Source organism: Arachis ipaensis, chromosome B6 (genome assembly GCF_059453495.1).
Source record: "Arachis ipaensis isolate K30076 ecotype BB chromosome B6, ASM5945349v1, whole genome shotgun sequence".
Taxonomy (NCBI): domain Eukaryota; kingdom Viridiplantae; phylum Streptophyta; class Magnoliopsida; order Fabales; family Fabaceae; genus Arachis; species Arachis ipaensis.
The window spans coordinates 112,235,286-112,253,866 of NC_142441.1; the positions used below are offsets into that span (position 1 = coordinate 112,235,286).

Sequence of the window (18,581 nt, forward strand, 5' to 3'; positions counted from 1 at the left end):
GTGGGGTTTTAAATTTCTACCAAATTCTTTTTAACAATAGGACCAACTATCACTATTACTATCATTATCACTATCTTCTTCATCTTTCTCATTATCGTTATTATAACTTCTACCTCTACTATTTCAGTTGTGCAATCATATTGTTATCATTATTATCTTCTCTACCATCATCAACACCATCAACATCATTATTTTTGATGAGCCAAAAATTTGATACGCTCATATATTGGTAAATGCACTAAATCACTCCAAGTAATATTACAGTGAGTGGATATCATTCTCACGAGGATTAACGAATTAAGGCAAGTAACTTCTGGTTGAACTTTTTAATTAGATCGATCAAACTTTGGCAAAGGATTGTGAATCTTGAAGTAGTGAAGAATAGTGAAGGAGAGTTTTTTTTTTTTTTTGTGAATGAGAGAATGCTTATGAAATTGGAAAAGTAATCAGTAAACGAGATGTTAAAGGCTTCAGAAATCGTCTGTGGCTCCTACAATTTCAATTGGCTAAACTCAAGAGGAAAAAGAGCTACATCACTGTCAGCTTCCATCGAGTAAAAATAACGCTAACGTGTAGAAGAGGAGAATACAAACACTTTTATCAGATTAGATTTTTAATTAGAGTTACGGATAACAAAAAATCAAAGGCAGAATTTTTAGTGTGGGTCACGGTTTCTCTCTTCTTTCTCTCGGTTCTTTCTTTCTTGCCTAAGCCAAAATGAAGCAAGCAAGGCTGAGGTACTAATCATCATGATTTTGGGAGAAAAGTTACACATGGGAGTTTAGGTGTCTTTGATTATTAATTAAAAGTAAACGTATGTCATGCTTAAGTTATATATATATATATATATATATATATATATAAAAACATGTACACATTCGAGCCATCATGTTTCTTTTTTTTGGTTTTTTTATGGCGTTGGCCAATTCCTTTCTTTTTCTTTTTGTTATGGCCCAGCCAAGCTAGGTGTGTGAACCGACCCAGCCCAAAAACTTACCGATCCGGCCACACACTCTCCTTGTCAGCTGCATAACAGCTGGGGGAAGGAAACTTTCTGGAAGGAGGCCTTCTCCTATGAGGGCCCACCTTTCTGACAGGGTATATAAGGAGAGGGTCCTACCCCTTCCCCCAAGGTACATTACATATATCACCTTACCCACTTTTCGCCTGCACACTTGACTGATTAGAGCGTCGGAGTGTCTTTGCAGGTGACACCCTCCTCTTCACTCGAAGAGCTCGGGACATTGGTTGCTCCAGTTTCACCTCAACGATCTAGACCTAGGCGATACCCCACATTATCAACCCAAGGACCTCTCCGAGTCGTCCGGTACCCGAACTACCGTACATTGGCGCCGTCTGTGGAGACTCGCCCATATGGATGTCGTACTGGGTCTTGGAGAACCAGGCCGAGGAGCCGAGGCCAGAGGGAAAGCCTCCGTTGCTTCCCCCCGGGAGCGCACGAGGACCCCCTTACGACGAACCGAGCCGGCTTCACGATCTCAAGAGAGGCGCCCCTTTGGGGGAACAGGCAGTAATAGCGTCAGAATAATGCAGAAATTGCGTCACAGGATGCAGAACCTGGAACGCCAACTGGCAGATCAGGAACGCCGTCAACGAACTCTCGAACCAAGCTATTCCCGTTCTCCCATGTCACGGGGAAGAACTCCTCAGAGAAGTCACTCCCGGCGAACGCCGAGCCCACGATCTGGATCTGAAAGCGTTTGGAGGAAGAACGTCCAAGAAGACGTCGCAACCCCGTGATATACACTCGGCCTGAAGGAAGACGCGCCACAGAGCGGGATCGGGGAGACGGCGGAGAAAGGCCGAGGAGAACGCGGCGACCTGTGATAATGGGCGCAACCCCGTTTCATCGTTCTATCCTCGAGGTCCGGCTACTAAAGCACTTTGATAAGCCGAAAGACATGAGGTACGACGGAATCCAAGACCCCCAGGAGCATCTTACAGCCTTCGAGGCCAGAATGAACTTGGAGGGAGTAGGCGACGGAGTAAGGTGTCACGCGTTCCCGGTCACCCTGGTAGGACCTGCAATACGGTGGTTTAACAGCCTTCCGCAGGGCTCTGTTGCCAGGTTTTCGGACATTAGCCGCGCTTTCTTGGCCCAATTCACTACCAGAATCGTGAAGGCAAAACACCCGATAAACTTACTCGGGATAACACAACGGCCCGGTGAGCCGACCAAAAAATACTTGGACCGGTTCAACGATGAATGTTTGGGGATCGACGGGCTAACTGATTCGGTGGCCAGCCTGTGTCTGACGAATGGACTCCTTGGTGCACGAAATTGTGATCATCAACAATGGCGCCAAAGACTTGGAGCTCTCAAACGTGAATCACACTTTGTCATAATTCCGAACAACTAATCAGCAAGTGCACTGGGTCGTCCAAGTAATACCTTACGTGAGTAAGGGTCGATCCCACGGAGATTGTCGGCTTGAAGCAAGCTATGGTCATCTTGTAAATCTCAGTCAGGAAGATTCAAATGGTTATGGAGGATTGATAATTAAAAGATGAATAAAACATAAAATAAAGATAGAGATAGAGATACTTATGTAATTCATTGGTAGGAATTTCAGATAAGCGTATGAAGATGCTTTGTTCCTCCTGAACCTCTGCTTTCCTATTGCCTTCTTCCAATCATTCATACTCCCTTCCATGGCAAGCTTTATGTTGGGCATCACCGTTGTCAATGGCTACTTCCCGTCCTCTCAGTGAAAATGTTCTACGCACGCTGTCACCGCACGACTAATCATCTGTCGGTTCTCGATCATGTTGGAATAGGATCCATTGATCCTTTTGCGTCTGTCGGTTCTCGCGAGTTTGAAGCTCGTCACAGTCATCCCTTCCTATATCCTACTCAGAATACCACAGACAAGGTTTAGATGTTCCGGATCTCAGGAATGACTGCCAATAATTCTAGCCTATACCACGAAGGTTCTAATCTTAGATCAGAAACCCAAGAGATACACATTCAAGCTTGTTTGCATGTAGAACGGAAGTGGTTGTCAGGCACGCGTTCATAGGTGAGAATGGTGATGAGTGTCACATAATCATCACATTCATCATGTTCTTGGGTGCGAATGAATATCTTAGAGAAGAAGTAGGCGTGAATTGAATAGAAAAACAGTAGTACTTTACATTAATTCATGAAGAACAGCAGAGCTCCACACCTTAATCTATGGTGTGTAGAAACTCCACCGTTGAAAATACATAAGAACAAGGTCTAGGCATGGTCAAGAGGCCAGCCCCCAAACGTGAAAAGGTCTATCAAAAGTATGATTCAAAGATCGATACAAATACAATAGCAAAAGATCCTATTTATAGAGAACTGGTAGCCTAGGGTTACAAAAATAAGTAATTAATGCAGAAATCTTCTTCCGGGCCCACTTGGTGTGTGCTTGGGCTGAGCATTGAAGCTTTCACATGTAGAGACTTTTCTTGGAGTTAAACGCCAGCTTTTGTGGCAGTTTGGGCGTTTAACTCCAGCTTTTATGCCAGTTCTGGCGTTTTGACGCCAGAATTTCTATTCTGACTTGGAACACCAGTTTTGGCCATCAAATATTGGGCAAAGTATGGACTATTATATATTGCTGGAAAGCCCAGGATGTCTACTTTCCAACGCAATTGCGAGCGCACCAATTGGGCTTCTGTAGCTCCAGAAAATCCACTTCGAGTGCAGGGAGGTCAGAATCCAACAGCATCTGTAGTCCTTTTTCAGCCTCTGAATCAGATTTTTGCTCAGGTCCCTCAATTTCAGCCAGAAAATACCTGAAATCACAGAAAAATACACAAACTCATAGTAAAGTCCAGAAATGTGATTTTTATTTAAAAACTAATAAAAATATAATAAAAACTAATTAAAATATACTAAAAAGATACTAAAACAATGCCAAAAAGCGTATAAATTATCCGCTCATCACAACACCAAACTTAAATTGTTGCTTGTCCCCAAGCAACTGAAAATCAAATAGGATAAAAAGAGTAGAATGTACAATGAATTCCAAAAACATCTATGAAGATCAGTCTTAATTAGATGAGCGGGGCTTTTAGCTTTTTGCTTCTGAACAGTTTTGACATCTCACTTTATCCTTTTGAAGTTCAGAATGATTGGCATCTATAGGAACTCAGAATTCAGATAGTGTTATTGATTCTCCTAGTTAAGTATGTTGATTCTTGAACACAGCTACTTTATGAGTCTTGGCCGTGACCCTAAACATTTTGTTTTCCAGTATTACCACCGGATACATAAATGCCACAGACACATAACTGGGTGAACCTTTTCAGATTGTGACTTAGCTTTGCTAGAGTCCCCAATTAGAGGTGTCCAGAGCTCTTAAGCACACTCTTTTTGCTTTGGACCACGACTTTAACCGCTCAATCTCAAGTTTTTACTTGACACCTTCACGCCACAAGCACATGGTTAGGGACAGCTTGGTTTAGCCGCTTAGGCCAGAATTTTATTCATGTGGGCCCTCCTATCCACTGATGCTCAAAGCCTTGGATCCTTTTTATTTTTCCCTTGCCTTTTGGTTTAAAGGGTTACTGGCTTTTTCTGCTTGCTTTTCTTTCTTTTTCTTTTTTTTTCGCATATATATTTTTTCTGCAAGCTTTTCACTGCTTTTTCTTGCTTCAAGAATCAATTTTATGATTTTTCAGATCATCAAATAACATTTCTCCTTTTTCCATCATTCTTTCAAGAGCCAACAATTTTAACATTCATAAACAACAATTTCAAAAATATGCACTGTTCAAGCATTCATTCAGAAGACAAGAATTGTTGCCACCACATCAAAATAATTAAACTGCTTTAAAATTCAAAATTCATGTACTTCTTTTTCTTTTTCAATTAAGAGCATTTTTCATTTAAGAAAGATGATGGATTCATTTTCATTGCTTTAAGGCATAGACACTTAGACACTAGTGATCATGTAATAAAGACACAAACATAAATAAACATAAAGCATAAAAATTCGAAAAAATAGAAAATAAAGAACAAGGAGATTAAAGAACGGGTCCACCTTAGTGATGGCAGCTTGTTCTTCCTCTTGAAGATCTAATGGAGTGCTTGAGCTCCTCAATGTCTCTTCCTTGCCTTTGTTGCTCCTCTCTCATGACTCTTTGGTCTTCTCTAATTTCATGGAGGAGGATGGAATGCTAACTTGGTCCAACATTTGATCAAAGTTGACCCTTCTAGTGTAGGGGTGTGCATCTCCTTGCATCATCGGCAAGTTGAAGGCCAACCTTACATTCTCTAGACTAAAATCTAAGCATTTCCCCCGAACCATTGTAAGCCAATTCTTTGGGTCCGGGTTCACACTTTGATCATGGTTTTTGGTGATCCATGCATTGGCATAGAACTCTTGAACCATTAAGATTCCGACTTGTTGAATGGAGTTGGTGAGAACTTCCCAACCTCTTCTTCGAATCTCATGTCGGATCTCCGGATATTCACCCTTTTTGAGTTTGAAAGGGACCTCGGGGATCACCTTCTTCTTGGCCACAACTTCATAGGAGTGGTCTTGGTGTGCCCTTGAGATGAATCTCTCCATCTCCCATGACTCGGAGGTGGAAGCTTTTGCCTTCCCTTTCCTCTTTCTAGAGGTTTCTCCGACCTTAGGTGCCATAAATGGTTATGAAAAAACAAAAAGCAACGCTTTTACCACACCAAACTTAGAAGGTTTGCTCGTCCTCGAGCAAAAGAAGAAAGAAGAGAGTAGAAGAAGAAGAAATAGAGGAGATGGAGGGGGCTTAGTGTTTCGGCCAAGGGGGAGAAGTAGTGTGTATGTTGTGTGAAAATGAAGGAGTGAAGATGGATTTATATAGGGGTGGAGAGAGGGTTAGGGTTCGGCCATATAGGGTGGGTTTGGGAGGGAAAGTGGTTTGAATTTGAAAGGTGAGGTAGGTAGGGTTTTATGATGGATGGATGTGGATTGGTGAAGGGTTTATGGAGAAGAGGGTAGGATTTGATAGGTGAGGGGGTTTTTGGGGAAGAGGTATTGAGTTGATTGGTGAAGGGTATTTGGGGAAGAGTATTATGAAAAGGTGTGAAGAAGAGAGAGAGTGAGTTGAGGTTAGTGGGGATCCTGTGGGGTCCACAGATCCTGAGGTGTCAAGAATTTTTCATCCCTGCACCAAGTGGCGTACAAAATGCCCTTCTCTACCAATCCTGGCGTTAAACGCCAGGTTGCTGCCCATTTCTGGCGTTTAACGCCAGCTTCTTGCCCTTTTCTGGCGTTAAACGCCAGTCTGGTGCCCATTTCTGGCGTTAAACGCCAGTAGCCTTCTCCTCCAGGGTGTTTTATTTTTAATACTATTTTTTATTCTGTTTTTGCTTTTTCAGTTATTTTTGTGACTTCACATGATCATCAACCTACAGAAAACATAAAATAACAATAGAAAATAGAAATTTAACATAGAGAAGTAAAAATTAGGTTGCCTCCCAACAAGCGCTTCTTTAATGTTAATAGCTTGATAGTGGGCTCTTATGGAGCCTCACAGATACTCAGAGCATGGCCTCCCAACACCAAACTTAGAGTTTGAATGTGGGGCTCTGTTTGACTCTGCATTGAGAGAAGCTTTTCATGCTTCTTCTCCATGATTACAGAGGGAGATCCTTGAGCTTTAAACATAAGGGAGTCCTCATTCACTTAAAGGACCAATTCTCCTCTGTCAACATCAATCACAGCTTTTGCTGTGGCTAGGAAGGGTCTGCCTAGGATGATGGATTCATCCATACACTTCCCAATCTCTAGAATTATGAAATCAGCAGGGATGTAGTGTCCTTCAACCTTTACCAAGACATCCTCTACAAGTCCATAAGCCTGTTTTCTTGAATTGTCTGCCATCTCTAGTGAGATTCTTGCAGTTTGAACCTCAAAAATTCTTAGTTTCTCCATTACAGAGAGAGGCATGAGGTTTATGCTTGACCCTAGGTCACACAGAGCCTTTTCAAAGGTCATGGTGCCTATGGTACAAGGTATTGAAAACTTTCCAGGATCTTGTCTCTTTAGAGGTAATCTTTGCCTAGTCAAGTCATCCAGTTCTTTGATGAGAAATGGGGGTTCATCCTCCCAAGTCTCATTACCAAATAGCTTGGCATTTAGCTTCATGATTGCTCCAAGGTACTTAGCAACTTGTTCTTCAGTAACATCTTCATCCTCTTCAGAGGAAGAATACTCATCAGAGCTCATGAATAGTAGAAGTAGATTCAATGGAATCTCTATGGTCTCAATGTGAGCCTCAGATTCCCATGGTTTCTCATTAGGGAACTCCATGGAGGCCAGTGGACGTCCATTGAGGTCTTCCTCAGTGGAGATCACTGCCTCTTTCTCCTCTCCAGGTTCGGCCGTGTGGGTTATGGTGATGGCCTTGCACTCTCCTTTTGGATTCTCTTCTGTATTTCTTGGGAGAGTACTAGGAGGGAGTTCAGTAACTTTCTTACTCAGCTGACCCACTTGTGCCTCCAAATTTCTAATGGAGGATCTTGTTTCAGTCATGAAACTTTGAGTGGTTTTAATTAGATCAGAGACTACAGTTGCTAAGTCAGAGTGGCTCTGCTTAGAATTCTCTGTTTGTTGCTGAGAAGATGATGGAAAGGGCTTGTTATTGCTAAACCTATTTCTTCCACCATTATTGTTGTTGAAGTCTTGTTGAGGCCTCTGTTGATCCTTCCATGAGAGGTTTGGATGATTTCTCCATGAAGGATTATAGGTGTTTCCATTAGGTGTTTCCATAGGGTTCTCCCATGTAATTCACCTCTTCCATTACTGGGTTCTCAGGATCATAAGCTTCTTCTTCAGATGAAGCTTCTTTGGTACTGCCTGTTGCTGCTTGCATTCCAGACAGACTTTGAGAAATCATATTGACTTGTTGAGTCAATATTTTGTTTTGAGCCAATATGGCATTTAGAGTATCAATCTCAAGAACTCCTTTCTTCTGATTTGTCCCATTATTCACAGGATTCCTTTCAGAAGTGTACATGAATTGGTTATTTGCAACCATTTTAATAAGTTCCTGAGCTTCTGCAGGCGTCTTCTTCAGATGAAGAGATCCTCCAGCAGAGCTGTCCAATGACATCTTGGACAGTTCAGATAGACGATCATAGAAAATACCTATGATGCTCCATTCTGAAAGCATGTCAGAAGGACACCTTCTGATCAATTGCTTGTATCTTTCCCAGGCTTCATAGAGGGATTCACCTTCCTTCTGTCTGAAGGTTTGGACTTCCACTCTAAGCTTGCTCAATTTTTGAGGTGGAAAGAACTTTGCCAAGAAGGCATTGACTAGGTTTTTCCAAGAGTTCAGGCTTTCTTTAGGTTGTGAATCCAACCATGTTCTAGCTCTGTCTCTTACAGCAAAGGGAAAAAGCATAAGCTTGTAGACCTCGGGATCAACCCTATTGGTCTTGACAGTGTCACAGATTTGCAAGAATTCAGCTAAGAATTGATGAGGATCTTCCAACGGAAGTCCATTAAACTTGCAATTCTGTTGCATCAGAGAAACTAATTGAGGCTTAAGCTCAAAGTTGTTTGCTCCAATAGCAGGGATTGAGATGCTTCTCCCATAGAAGTCGGGAGTAGGTGCAGTAAAGTCACCAAGCACCTTCCTTGCATTGTTGGTATTGTTGTTGTTTTCGGCTGCCATGTCTTCTTCTTGTTTGAAAAGTTCTGTTAGGTCCTCTATAGAGAGTTGTACTTTAGCTTCTCTTAGCTTTCTCTTCAAGGTCCTTTCAGGTACAGGATCAGCTTCAACAAGAATGCCTTTGTCCTTGCTCCTGCTCATATGAAAAGAGAGGAGAAGAAAATATGGAATCCTCTATGTCTCAGTATAGAGATTCCTTGAGGTGTCAGAGGAAAAGAAGAATAGAAGGAGGAGGTAGAGAAGAGAGAATTCAAACTTATCAAGGGAGATAGAGTTCGAATTGCATATTGAGGAGGAGTGTTAGTCCTTAAATAGAAGGGTGTGAGAAGAGGGGAAGAATTTTCGAAATTAAAGTAAAAGATTTTGAAATAATTAAAAGAAATTTTGAAAATTTGGTAATTGATTTTCGAAAACTAAGATTGGAAAAGAAATCAAGTGATTTTTGAAAAAGATTTTGAAATTAGAAATAAAAAAGATATGATTGAAACTTAATTTTGAAAAAGATGTGATTGAAAAGATATGATTGAGAAGATATGATTGAGAATCAAATTTAAAAGAAGAAAGTTTTAAAATTAAAGTTGATTACTTGACTAACAAGAAATTTAAAAGATATGATTCTAGAATTTAAAATTTGATCCTTTCTTAATAGGCAAGTAACAACTTGAAAATTTTGAATTAAATCACTAGTTGTAACAAGAATTTTTGAAAATAATAATAATTAAAAAAATGGAAAGAAATTGATTTTGAAAAGATATGATTTGAAAAAAATTTGATTTTGAAAAATTATGAATATTTGAAAAAGATTTGAATTAAAAATAAAATCTTCCCTCTAGTGTCCTTCTGGTGTTAAATGCCCAGAATGGCATCCATTCTGGTGTTTAACGCCCAAAATGCTACCTTTTTGGGCGTTTAACGCCCAGCCAGATACCCTGGCTGGCGTTTAAACGCCAGTTTTCCTTTTTCACTGGGCGTTTTGATCGCCCAACTTTTTCTGTGTAATTCCTCTGTTGAATGTTCTGAATCTTCAATTCTCTGTGTTATTGACTTGAAAAGACACAATTAAAAGTATATTTTTTTGAATTTTTAGTGATGAGAAACAATCAAAATGCAATTATTCATGGAAAACTAAGATTAAACAACCAATGCATGCAAGACACCAAACTTAGAAGTTTATATACTAAGGACTATAACAATTTAAAAATGCATGTAAGAAACAACAAAAGACACAAAATAAGAGAAATTAAAGATCAGAGCTATGAAATCATCAAGAACAACTTGAAGATCAATGAAGAACATATTGCATATTTTCGAAAAATGCAAGAAGAATGCAATTGACACCAAACTTAAAAATTGACACTAGACTCAAACAAGAAACATAAAATATTTTTGATTTTTATGATTTTATAAAATTTTTTTGTGATTTTTCTCGAAAATTGAGTGGAGAAGAAAATAAAGGGGTTCAAAATTTTTAATAAGAATTTCGGGAATCATTGCAATGTTAGTCTAAGACTCCGGTCCAGGAATTAGACATGGCATACTAGCCAGCCAAGCTTTCAGTGGAAGCTCCGGTCCAAAACACTAGACATGGCAAATGGCCAGCCAAGCTTTAGCAGATCATTACTTTCAACAGCAAGATTGATAAAAATCATCAAGCTCTTGTGATGATAATTTGAAACCTCGGTCCAAAAGATTAGACATGGCTTCATAGCCAGCCAGACTTCAACAAATCATCATGAAACTCTAGAATTCATTCTTAAAAACTATGAAGAACAAAATAGAATTTTTTTTTATTTTTTAAATTCTTTTTCGAAAATAAGAAGTAAAAAGCTTAAACATAAAATAAAATTACCTAATCTAAGCAACAAGATGAATCGTCAGTTGTCCAAACTCGAATAATCCCCGGCAACGGCGCCAAAAACTTGGTGCACGAAATTGTGATCATCAACAATGGCGCCAAAGACTTGGAGCTTTCAAACGTGAATCACACTTTGTCACAATTCCGCACAACTAACTAGCAAGTGCACTGGGTCGTCCAAGTAATACCTTACGTGAGTAAGGGCGATCCCACGGAGACTGTCGGCTTGAAGCAAGCTATGGTCATCTTGTAAATCTCAGTCAGGAAGATTCAAATGGTTATGGAGGATTGATAATTAAAAGATGAATAAAACATAAAATAAAGATAGAGATAGAGATACTTATGTAATTCATTGGTAGGAATTTCAGATAAGCGTATGAAGATGCTTTGTTCCTCCTGAACCTCTGCTTTTCTATTGCATTCTTCCAATCATTCATACTCCCTTCCATGGCAAGCTTTATGTTGGGCATCACCGTTGTCAATGGCTACTTCCCGTCCTCTCAGTGAAAATGTTCTACGCACGTTGTCACCGCACAGCTAATCATCTGTCGGTTCTCGATCATGTTGGAATAGGATCCATTGATCCTTTTGCATCTGTCACACGCCCAACACTCGCGAGTTTGAAGCTCGTCACAGTCATCCCTTCCTAGATCCTACTCAGAATACCACAGACAAGGTTTAGACGTTCCGAATCTCAGGAATGACCGCCAATAATTCTAGCCTATACCACGAAGGTTCTAATCTTAGATTAGAAACCCAAGAGATACACATTCAAGCTTGTTTGCATATAGAACAAAAGTGGTTGTCAGGCACGCGTTCATAGGTGAGAATGGTGATGAGTGTCACATAATCATCACATTCATCATGTTCTTGGGTGCGAATGAATATCTTAGAGAAGAAGTAGGCGTGAATTGAATAGAAAAACAATAGTACTTTGCATTAATTCATGAAGAACAGCAGAGCTCCACACCTTAATCTATGGTGTGTAGAAACTCCACCGTTGAAAATACATAAGAACAAGGTCTAGGCATGGCCGTGAGGCCAGCCCCCAAACGTGAAAAGGTCTATCAAAAGTATGATTCAAAGATCGATTCAAATACAATAGCAAAAGGTCCTATTTATAGAGAACTGGTAGCCTAGGGTTACAGAAATAAGTAATTAATGCAGAAATCTTCTTCCGAGCCCACTTGGTGTGTGCTTGGGATGAGCATTGAAGCTTTCACATGTAGAGACTTTTCTTGGAGTTGAACGCCAGTTTTTGTGCCAGTTTGGGCGTTTAACTCCAGCTTTTATGCCAGTTCTGGCGTTTTGACTTCAGAATTTCAATGCTGACTTGGAATGCCAGTTTGGGCCATCAAATCTTGAGCAAAGTATGGAATATTATATATTTCTGGAAAGCCCAGGATGTCTACTTTCCAACGCAATTGAGAGCGCGCCAATTGAGCTTTTGTAGCTCCAGAAAATCCACTTCGAGTGTAGGGAGGTCAGAATCCAACAACATCTGCAGTCTTTTTTCAGCCTCTGAATAAGATTTTTGCTCAGGTCCCTCAATTTCAGCCAGAAAATTCTTGAAATCACAGAAAAATACACAAGCTCATAATAAAGTCCAGAAATATGATTTTTATTTAAAAACTAATTAAAATATACTAAAAAGATACTAAAAACAATGCCAAAAAGCGTATAAATTATCCGCTCATCACTCCTGAACGAGGATTTCAGGAAGCACCTCACCACGAAGCCGGTATGGATGTTGCAAGAGATCCAAAGCGTGGCCAGGGAATATATCAACGATGAAGAAGTCAGTCAAATCGTGGCAGCTAATAAACGGCAGCCCGCCTACAACCAACCCCGGCAGCACGGTAGTGGGGAAAGGCCGAAGGAGCACGCCAGAGATGGCGCGCCGAGCAAGACATCCAGGCCGTTTCCCCGAGTTGGAAAATTCACCAACTATACCCCTCTCACTGTTCCCATCGTAGAAGTTTATCAGCAGATAGCAGAGAAAGGAATTCTATCGAAGCCCCGACCTCTCAAGGACAGAACTGGGGGGAACAAGAGCCTCTATTGTGATTATCATAAGGGCTATGGACACAAAATACAGGACTGTTTCGACTTGAAGGATGCGTTAGAACAAACAATCCGGGATGAAAAACTGGCCGAATTCTCCCACCTCATCAGGGAGCCGAGGAGACGAGATCACAACCGCGAGGGAAAGGACAAGACCCGCGCAATGAAGCGACGTCAGGAGCTAGAGGACAACGAGCACGGCCTTACCATAGTAAACGTGGTAACAGCAAGAGACGTGACTCCAAGGTCGAGGTCAGCACACAAGAAGGACGCCAAAGTCCTGGCAGTCTCCTCCTCTTTCGTGCGAAGCTCCAAGAGGGTCCCCCCCATCTCGTTCGGTCCGGAGGACCAATGGTTCAACGAGGTTGCGAAAAACCCTCCTATGGTCATCACGGCCAGAGTGGGAACTGGCCTCATCAAGCGGATCCTCGTAGACACCGGGGCTGACTCGAATATCATGTTCTGTAATGTGTTCGATGCCTTGGGCATCCAGGATACCGACCTAAGGACTCACCAGCACGGTGTAGTAGGCTTGGGCAACCACTTCATCAAGCTCGACGGGATAATCTCCCTGCCAGTATTCGTTGGACTAGGACAGGGAAGGAGATCGGTAATGGCCGAGTTCATGGTTCTGCGAGACTCCACAGCCTACAACGTCATCCTAGGAAGAAAGACTATCAATGATCTCGGGGCAGTGATCAGCACAAAGATGTTGGTAATGAAGTTCATCGCAGACGACGGATCCGTTAGATCCATTAAGGGAGACTTGAAAATGGCAGTTGCTTGTGACAATGCCAGTCCCTCATTAAGGAAGAAGTCCAAGGAAGCATCGGGAGTATTCCTTGCCGACCTAGACGCTAGAGTCGATGACAAACTCAGACCCGAACCGAAAGGGAACTTAGAGTTCAGAGTCGGCGACACAGAGGAGAAGTTCACCTTCGTGAACAGAAACCTCCCACACGATCTGAAGGAACCCTTAATGGAAATGATCAGGGCTAATGGCGACCTATTTGCTTGGACGCCAGCCGACATGCCGGGGATAGACCCCCAACTCATGTCACACCACCGGCCAGATGAGGAGAAGATAGCGTTCATAATGCCGGGGGAACATATTGTTACAAGATAATGCCGTTCGGGCTGAAGAATACTGGGGCCACCTACCAAAGGTTGATGAATAAGATATTCAGTGACCTCATAGGCAAAACGGTGGAAGTATACGTCGATGATATCTTAGTAAAGACCACCCGACCTGATGACCTCGTAGGAGATCTGGAAAACGTATTCGCCTCCCTCCGACAACATGGCATGAGGCTCAACCCACTTAAATGTGCTTTCGCAATGGAAGCAAGAAAGTTCTTGGGGTTCATGATAACCCAAAGAGGGGTAGAGGCCAATCCGGAAAGATGTGAAGCAATACTCCAAATGAAGAGCCCGGGATGCATTAAAGACGTCCAAAGGTTGACAGGGAGGCTCATCGCGCTATCACGGTTCCTCGGAGCGTCGGCTGCTAGGGCACTACTGATAAACCACTATTTCATGGTTTATCTTGTGCTCAATTGAGTGAATTTTATCAACTCTTTACCCACTTATTCATACTATTTGCATAGTTTTACATTTTCCTTCCTGATTATGTGCTTTGATTGAAAACATGCTTCTTTGATCTTATATTTGCTTATTATTAATCCTCTCTTATCACCATTAGATGCCTTGATATGTGTGTTAAGTGTTTTCAGATATTATAGCGCAGGAATGACTTGGATGATGGAAAGGAAGCATGCAAAAGTAGAAGGAATACAAGAAGATGAAGAAGTTGCTAAGCTGTCCAGCCTGACCTCTTCGCACTCAAACAGCTATAACTTTAGCTAAAGAGGTCCAAACGACGCGGTTCCAGTTACGTTGGAAAGCTAACGTCCGGGGCTTCGATTTGATATAGTTCCCCTGATGCTAGGCGACCGCGATCGCGTGATCCATGCGGCCGCGTTGCAGTGACGGGAATCAGTGCATTTGAATTCTTCTCCAGCGAATTCTGGGCTGTTTTCGACCCAGTTCTCGGCCCAGAAAATACAGATTAGAGGCTATAAAGTAGAGGGAATGCATCCATTCAGGGGGAGGCTTTCACATTCACAATTTTAGGAGTAGATGTAGGTTTTAGAGAGAGAGGTTCTCTCCTCTCTCTTAGGATTAGGATTTAGGACTTCTCTTAGTTTTATGAGTGACTTTCAATCCCAGGTTCTTTATTTTTATTTATTTTTCCAATTGGCTTATGAAATTTTTCATGTTAGATTTTACTACTTTATGATTTTTACCGCGTCATATGGGAATAATGGCCTCCCATGCGACCGCGTCACCCACGCGGCCGCGTGACCTGAAAATCGACGTCAACCGGGTGCATGGCCGAAAGTTGAGCTGGAGTTGGGCTGGAATCGTGCTGGAAGCCCAAGCCTCACCACACGAACGCGTGCCCCACGCGTCCGCGTCATATCCCTATGATGGCCACTCACGCGATCGCGTCCCCCACGCGATTGCGTCACCCAGGGTTTTGGCAATACTAAGTTTTGAACAGAGAGTTGTGCGACCGCGAGGCTGCACTCACGCCACCAACACAAATCAAGTCACGCGATCACGTGTCCCACGCATCCGCATCGCCTAACGTTATTTGCGCACCATGCGACCGCGTCACCCACGCGACCGCGTCACCAGCGTCGCACAACCTATCCAGATTAGTGCCAATTTTTCTTATCTTTTCTTCTCCGAATCCTTATTCTTCTTATCTTTTCTTACTTCTTTTTTCTTCCCTTCTTATTTTCTCTCGCTTCCATTTTATTTTATTTAATTTATTTGCATACTTTCATTCATTGCATATTTTTATTTTTCTAAAATTATTATTGGTGTTCAAATATTCTTATTCAACTGTTACATCTTTTCTGGTATTTTCTTGATGCTTAGTGACATTTTATTTTGAATAGGTAATATTATTTATATCAATGCCAATCTTTTATACCTGTATTACTTTTACATTGATATGAATTTATATTATCTCTCCTTACCCACGCTCTCCCTCATTGTTGCAACATTTTTGCACCACTGGTATGCCATGTGCTTCTATTGTTTTTTCACTTGCATGTTGTAGCTACCATGTAATTGAGACCCTCATTCTTTGGCATTAACCAACCCATGTTTTAAATTGTTTCTTATATTTATTTCTAGGTTACTGTTCTTCTTTTCCTCTTCTTTCAGGCTGGCCACCAAAGACGGAAAAAAGGAGAAACTTCTAAAAGGGAGACAAACAAGTCCATCTGCAAAATCTTTAGAGAAAAGCAAACAGTTGAAACAACCCGTCCACCTGCACATCTCAGCATGCACCGAGGACGGTGCAATCTTTAAGTGTGGGAAGGTCGATACCGATCTCTATGGGTAGTTATTTCTTGACTCAACACCAAATTTTTTATTTTATTTGTTTTTTTATTGTTGCATTTGCATGTTTAATTGCATATTTGTTTGATTTTTTGCATATTTTACCACTTGGTTGAAGTAATATTTTCTTTTTCAAGAAAATTTTTAGAGAATTTCACTAATTTGAATAAAATTTAATGTTACACTTGTTTGAAGAGATATTATACTGGAACATGGTTTAGAGCTCGAACACACAAAACCTGTGAGATTTTGAGCCTATTTGAATTGGTTGCATTTTATCAACCAAAAATTTTGTTTTAGTGTGTATTTTTCTCTCTAAAATTGTGATCTTTGTCTTGCTTAATTCTATATTTCCATGGTTTGATGTATACATGCACTTATATGATTGAGGCCTTTGTTTCACTTAGCTTACATACCCATATGGCCTTAACCTTTTCATTATCCCTTGCAAACCAATTTGAACCTATTTTACCCCTTTGTTCTTTACTTTAGCACATCATTAACTCTAAGTGGAAAACAATAATGTCCTTAATTTGAATCCTTAGTTAGCTTAGACTAGTGAGAGTGCTTATGATTTAAGTGTGGGAAATTGGGTTTGGAAATATTTGGTTTGAGAATTGAGTATGTTAGAATTTTCTAAAAATGTGAAAGAAATGTTTAGGACATGTACATGCATTCAATAAATTGATCATATGCATTGAGAAAAACAAAAGAAAAAGAAAAAAAAAATATATATATATATATATATATATATATATATATATATATATATATATATATATAAAGAGAAAAAGAAAAGAAAAAGTGCAAATAAGAGAAAGGGGACAAAATGCCCCAAAGTAAGTGGTGAAAGCAATGCATATGTACTGTACTTAGAATTAGAATGCATGAATATGTGGAAAACATGGTTGATGGATAGTTAGATTTTGTACTGTAATTACATGGATTGTTTAAGTTAGGTGGAAAGTTTAAGTTAATTAAGGATTTAGATTTTAGTCCACTTGGCCAAATACAATCCTACCTTGACCCTAACCCCATTACAACCCTTAAAAGACCTCTTGATATGTGTATCTGTGCATTAAATTTGTGTTGATTGTTAGATGAAGAGCAAGCCTTAGAAAGCAAGGATAGTAGAAAATTGAGAGAATCGAATCTTAAACACTTGAGTGATTAGAGTGTATACACTACCAGTGAGGGTTCGATGCTTAATTCCTTGTTCCCGGCTTTCATGAGCTATTTTCTTCTACAAGTCTATTTGCACTTCATTTTCATGATTTGAATTAGTGAAATCCAATTCATATTTGTTCTTAAAAGATTTGTTTATTTTTAACCAAGTAGGTAGAAACATCTTAGCATGTAGTTGCATTTATAGGTTGCATTTCATATATCCTACCATTCCTCTTCATCTTTATAGTTTCTCTTGAGCTTAGCATGAGGACATGCTAATGTTTAAGTGTGGGGAAGTTGATAAACCACTATTTCATGGTTTATCTTGTGCTCAATTGAGTGGATTTTATCAACTCTTTACCCACTTATTCATACTATTTGCATGGTTTTACATTTGCCTTCCTGATTATGTGCTTTGATTGAAAACATGCTTCTTTGATCTTATATTTGCTTATTATTAATCCTTTCTTATCACCATTAGATGCCTTGATATGTGTGTTAAGTGTTTTCAGATATTATAGGGCAGGAATGACTTGGAGGATGGAAAGGAAGCATGCAAAAGTAGAAGGAATACAAGAAGATGAAGAAGTTGCTAAGCTGTCCAGCCTGACCTGTTCGCACTCAAACAGCTATAACTTTAGCTACAGAGGTCCAAACGACGCGGTTCCAGTTGTGTTGGAAAGCTAACGTCTGGGGCTTCGATTTGATATAGTTCCTCTGATGCTAGGCGATGCGACCGCGTGATCCATGCGGCCGTGTCGCAGTGACGGGAATCAGCGCATTTGAATTCTTCTCCAGCGAATTCTGGGCTGTTTTCGACCCAGTTCTCGGCCCAGAAAATACAGATTAGAGGCTATAAAGTAGAGGGAATGCATCCATTCAGGGGGAGGCTTTCACATTCACAATTTTAGGAGTAGATGTAGTTTTTAGAGAGAGAAGTTCTCTCCTCTCTCTTAGGATTATGATTTAGGACTTCTCTTAGTTTTAGGAGTCACTCTCAATCCCAGGTTCTTTATTTTTATTTATTTTTCCAATTGGCTTATGAACTTTTCCATGTTAGATTTTACTACTTTGAATGTATTTTATTTGAGGTATTCCAGATATTTATGATTTTAATTTAGCTTTCTATATTCTTGGCTTTGGTTAAGGTAATTGGTGACGCTTGAGCTGTCAAATAAAACAGTGGTTGAAATTGGCAGATTCTGATTGAACTAGGATTGCTCTAAAGCTAGTCTCTCCATAGGAGTTGACTAGGACTTGAGAATCAAGCCAATCAGCCCACTTAACTTTCCTTTGTTTAGTAAAGGTTGACCTAGTGGGATTAAAATCCAATTCTCATCACAATTGATAAGGATAGGACTTCCAGTTCTTATACTTTGCCAAGAGTTTATTTTATAGTTATTTATTTTTCTTATTCTTCTTA

General features: G+C 40.5%; 1 non-coding gene across 1 annotated transcript; it reads left to right on the forward strand.

Moving 5' to 3' along the window:
- Nucleotides 1-8,148: 8,148 nt before the first annotated feature.
- LOC148562327 (small nucleolar RNA R71) lies at nucleotides 8,149-8,256 on the forward strand. The gene has a single exon (XR_015887964.1). It is a non-coding gene; the product is annotated as a small nucleolar RNA R71 (small nucleolar RNA).
- Nucleotides 8,257-18,581: the final 10,325 nt, after the last annotated feature.